The sequence below is a fragment of the Nanorana parkeri genome, unplaced genomic scaffold, assembly GCF_000935625.1.
Source record: "Nanorana parkeri isolate BGI_ZX_2015 unplaced genomic scaffold, ASM93562v1 scaffold45, whole genome shotgun sequence".
NCBI lineage: Eukaryota > Metazoa > Chordata > Amphibia > Anura > Dicroglossidae > Nanorana > Nanorana parkeri.
Window position 1 is genome coordinate 1,230,280 of NW_017306313.1, and position 6,000 is coordinate 1,236,279.

A 6,000-nucleotide genomic window follows, 5' to 3' on the forward strand; every position below is an offset into this window, starting at 1 on the left:
AGGAGGTTTAACACCCCGGTCTTCCATTTTTTAATGCAGCAACTGCACTAACAAGCATTCACCAATCAACCTTAGGCAATTATGTGACACAATGATATCTGTTTGCTAGTTTAAACACTGGGATCATGCTACATTTCCATGATGGTCTCACTTTCAAAACATATAGTAGCTGTTACCATGGTCAAAAGGTGGCAAAATGAACATAGTTTATATTAAGATATTGTACGGGGTATGTTATGTCAAACATATTAGTTGAATCATTAGGGCTTTCCCCATTATGGTAAAAAGTGTTTGTAGTCACAAGCCCTTTATCTTTCTAAAAACAAACAAAGCGAAATCCGATCTCAAAAGCATCAATGGGGCAATTATTGTGTCTACATTGTAGAGCAAGACTAATGTACTATTTTCAATGCTCTATATTAAAATTTTTCTTTTATATCATAAGCTGTGTAGACCCTGTGGTACTGGCATATGTATGCATTAATGTACCATAATAAACAATAATATTACATTTCATTAATGGAAAACTCTTGGTTTCCTGAAAACCTGGAATCTACCTAAACATTAATGGAGAAGGTAATTTGGCTCCAAATATCAACAATCTCATTTTAGACATTTGAAAAGAGCACTTTTCAAACATTAGCACGTCTTGCTAAATACTATATAATACACTTGTTTATAGCCTGAGGAAAGCCTCTCAGCTAGTAAGAGCATTTTGCACTAATCTTATTTTCTCCTTTAAACATTTACTCAATATCCTTAGTCAGTTTTCCCGAATTCAGCAGAGCCTAAACTGGTCTAATGTGTGCCAAAAGCCTTACAGCAATGAAAAGATTCCAATAGAAATCTACCATAGCCCTCTTGTTTAAATTGTGTCAGCAATTAGTTGATGTTGTTTAAATGTCTTAAATGGACTTTGTTTATTAGGAAGTCATTTCTAACGTTCCACTTGTTTCCAGCTCACTTAATATTCACGATTCCTGTTAAAACCAACTGCTTGAAAAAGCACATGCAGTAATAGTTTGAATGAGTTACATACAACAACTGAAGCTTGATCACAATGGGCAATTGAGAAATCTTTTTTTTAAATAAATGTGTAAAGTTGACCTCTGTAGGTTTCGGGAACTTTACCTTTGTAGGAAACCCATAATCATGGGGTAACCCATGGTTAATCCTAATTTGCTCTAATTACATTACTCTAATTACATGCACACATAAAAAACTGTCACTTGTAAATAGATGCAAGCAGAAACACCATATTCCACATTTTTAGAAAGCGGTTATACTTGTATATACCTTATGGATCAGAGCAATTTTTCCACTATGGGTCTGTTTATTTGGCCATAAATTGACCATTACTTAAGATAAAAGTAATACACATATTGATTTGTAGGGGAAAATTTGGCTTTTATACGGCAACACTGTTTTGCAAAAAAAATCAAAATTTCTATGAAATCTGTTTGTCCAAATCATTTCTGGTAATTGCTGTTAACTGTTGGTAATAGCGGCAGATAGACACAGCCTAAGCAGTGTCAACTTATCCTTCACTATTGTGAGTGCACTAGGTTTATGGATCATGGTTTATGCTCGCTTAGATTGGCAGAGAGTGTTCCCTCAGGGCGTTTCTGCCACTCCATTCATAACCTTATCTTCATGCCGCCTGCTGCAAAATCAGCAATCACTGCTGTAATAGTCCACAGAGTTGCCTGGAGGTGCCTGTCTCCCCTGAGCCTCAGCAGCCACCATGTCAGGGAGCCGTGTGCTTGCTACTTTCTCCTGCAGTTAGTGATATGTCCTGCGGGGGGACAGGACCCAATGAGAAATAAGGGAGCTGTGGCTTCATTACTGACTACATCCCTCATAGGAACACCCATGATTTTGGCTTCAGCTTGGGAGTACTTTTATTTTTTAAAGTGGACCTTTACACTCAAAAATCAAAATCCTACCAAAGCATCCCTCTATGTATAATGATTAATAACCTAGACATGTCGAGTGTAATATGCTGTGATTTTAAAATACTTACACTTGCAGAGCATTTACTCCCTGCTTTGAAAGGGGAAAATGACTTCAGTTTGCCAATGCAATGCACACTGGGATGGCATCAGCAGAGCATTCCTGGGAAAACGCAACTCAGTGAAAGGCATTTCCCTCCCCTGAGATGCTGTGCATGGTCACATGTCCTAGTCACCTGTGCCAAAAATCAAGGAAGTAAAAGGAGAGCTAGCAATATGCTTTTAGTAAACATGGCCACTGTGAGAAGACTGGGAAAGAAAAGAGAAATAAGGTATGCAAAGAATACAAAGCCTGCAATTATCTAGAAGTATGTGTTTGTAGATTGGCATTACTAAACATTTCTAAAGGTGTGTTTGTTTATATTTTAAAGATATGGGTAAAGGTCCACTTTATTAACACCACAGATCTCCACAAGACCGAGTGCTGCTACATACACTGAGTGCCTGTCAGATTTAACAAGTTTTTTTTTTTTTTTGTGGTGATACTTCCTCTTTAACTATTCAGTAAATATGTATCCAATCAGGTAGGCAGATTGTAATGAGTGTGGTGAGTTTAGATGTTCTAGTTCACTACTATACACAATGTTTCTCATTCACCATTTATGGCTGTGATATCACTTTTTCTTACTCATTTTCCAATAACCCTGATGGGGATTAGCTTACTAACAATACTAGCTGTCAATAAGGTCCCATTCACATTATTGCAATGTGGAAATAAGAGCATTCCCGTGCAAGTTACCACAACACATGTCACCACTCACTACTTTCAATGGTGCAATGATCTTTTTCAGCAATGTGCATTTGTTCTTCACAACACCCCTTGCTAATGTAGGTGCACTGCAAAGAGTTGCCAAAATAGATGCAGGTCCGATTTCTGGGCCTTTGAGGTGCAATGCCAGCTCCTTTCATTTTGAATGGGCTGCCTAATGCAGCGCACAATAATGCACAGTGTTACCATGGGTGCGTTACCAAAACGTGCTTCAACACTTAGGTGAACCTAGCCTAATTCATATTTTGTCTATTAGTTGCTCAGGATTGGTGACTTGGCTATTGCTACCCACACAAACAGCAGAGCTAGGTTAAGTCGGTTCTAAGGCTCCTAAACATAAGCCCCATTACTATAGTATATGCAATGTTTATGTCTAACCTTTCATACTGGACATCAGCATTAGCTAGAACAAAGATTACACCATCAGATGCTATAGCCCACAATCCCTGTGGCATCACAAAGCAAATCAATTGCTTCACCAAGTGTTTACATATATCCCAATGTTTTTTAAAATGTGTGGTGGTCCTCAAATCTTCCCACCTTTCCATTCATGGATGTCAGACAGTAAAGGAACTAAATAGCACCCCCCCTTCCGAAACAGAGACACAGGCAGTACAAAACACATTTTCTGCTGAAATAAGAAAGGTTCAAAACCTCTCTTAGGATTGCATCACTATATGTGTCCCTATGAAGAAAATTACAACTTACTTCCTGTCCAGGTGATACGGTAGGTGTCAGACATAACAGGAAGATAATACTCTGTAGGAACATCTGGGAGGAGTTCTACCCCTCCCTCATTCTACCCACAACTAACTTGAAAAAAAGTTTTCTTTTAAATAAAATGTATTTCTATGTAACCCCTAATTAACTCTTATTAAAGCCTAATCAAAGGTCCTTCATCCCCTTCTTGCCTCAGCTATTTTTCTGTTTTTTCACATTGATATACTTTTGTTTTCAGTCCTTTTGTTTGCTATTTTTTTTTTTTCAATCACGCATAAAAAAAATATGCAAAACAAGTTTTTAAATTTGCAAATAACTTTGTAATGATTTGTACCAGACACATAATTTTAGTGTTATTTTAAATAGGACAAATTATAGAATAAAATATATAGCTTTTATTTAACACACAACTTTATTTCAAAGCGAACACTGGTCAAAACTTCCCATAGTATTAGTGGATCCACCGAAGGAGAGCAGTTAGTCAAGAAGTATGTGGTCAGTGACGTCTCTAGATCTGCCCTAATCACCGCATCCTGCAGTAAGGATTCATTCAGGCGCCAGGATGTGTTCCTGGAAGGCGCAGGTCCGATGTCCACAAGGATATGTATAGGGGCATGGTCAGAGAATAAGATATTGCCGATTGAGGCAGCCTGAATCAAGGGAAGGTCAGAGTGTTTCATAAAAAAGTAATCAATGCGGGAATACGTTAAATGCACTGAGAAGTATAACTTTTTAATTTTAGTCCCTAGACAAAAACAAAACAGTTAACCCTTACCAGTGCAGGGGTAGCCCCCACTGCAAGGGTTAATACAAAATTTTGCCCTGAGTTGTTATTTTAATCTACTTGTTTGTAGATTACATAGAAAATAAAATATTTTTTGCAAGACTAAATTGCCAAAACAAAACCTAGAGATTGTACACTTTTTTTATCCTAAGCAATGACGTTATGGTCAAATAGAAATTGCTCTGGTCCATAAGGGGTACAAAGGTGTGAAAACTGAAGTGGTTAATCTGAGCTTTCATTTGGTTTGTTAGTGTTAACAACAATCTTGACGACATAATAATTTAAAAAAAGACTTTTTTGTCAATATTACACGACTGAGGTGAATTGCAAATCCAAGTCTGGACAAATATTGGCCAGAAAAAGTATACAGATACTTTTAGTTTTTGATCAACTGTTAATTCAGTTCTGACCTACCAAGTTGTTGCTGGAAGCAAACAGAGAAAAATCTTTGTTAATATAAATATTTTCTGAAAAACACATGCATTATTTTCTTATTCTAATCTTCTTTAAGACTACATTTTCCAATATTCGTCACTGAGGCACAATGCTAACAATTAGCTTTCTGCAAGGAAGATTTATTGTAGCCCCAGACCTCAAGGCCCATGATCATCATAATAGTTGGGAAGTCATCTGTCTCTACACCATGCAACCTTTGAGATTCCCGTTATCAGAAAGCAAACATCTTAAAGCCCAATATTTCTAACATTCAGAGCATTCTGTCTTATACGGCACCTTGAAGGTGAAAAAACATCAGAATTCAACCATGAGGTCAAAACTGCCTCCTGTTGAAAAAAGCAATTATGATATGCCGGCTCTACAAGAAGTTGGTGCCGAGAGACCAGCGGTCTTGACTATCACATAAATTGATGTGGTGGAACTTTCTGAACATATTAAAAAGGTTACAGGAACACACATCTGGAAACTGTGCTGTGGGAAATTATTGTAATGCAGTATACTTTTACCCAATTATAACTAAGCATAAATATAAATCGAAGTCTGAAATAGAGGGAGCAAAGTAAATTCAAAATACATATACAATACAAATGGCAGTGATCCATGAAAACCAGAGGAAGGGAAGATGTAAATGCACATAGCAACAATATTCCAAAAATATTTTACTGGATTAAATTACAAAATGAAAATAATATTTATCTGTATGATTTAGTTCTTGCTATAGCTGGAGTACAGTGCAAGAAACTAAAGAAACTCTAGTGTCTAGAAATAAAGGTCCTCCTAAAATGTTGACTTTGTAGTCGTCTTTGTGCTGGTCTACATCAGGGTAATTCTAGAAAGTGCCAGTACTAGCAGAATTAATTTATTTATTAAATGCTGCATGACACCAGCCTGTGAATAAACTCTTTATTAAGATACAATGCAAAGTCCCACTTTTAATTTTATTCTACTGGTACGAACATGTTCTGCATTTATTCTGGTTCCTCAACAGTATCATTCAGTATATGTGTCTGCAACCCCCCTACACAAGGTCCATTAACTGTAAAGCTGTGTATAATATATTAACACGTGTCAGCCATGTATTTACCCCAGTAACACTGAAGAAATAAACTGTGAAACACTGATGTTGATGCACACAAGTAAATATATTACACTATAGTGACCAATGCCTAAACCAAGGCTACTTTCTGTGAAAAATTGCACGTTAAAGTGACCAGCAGATCGAAAGATAGCAGCTAAAGAGCTAACTTTGAATTGTCTAG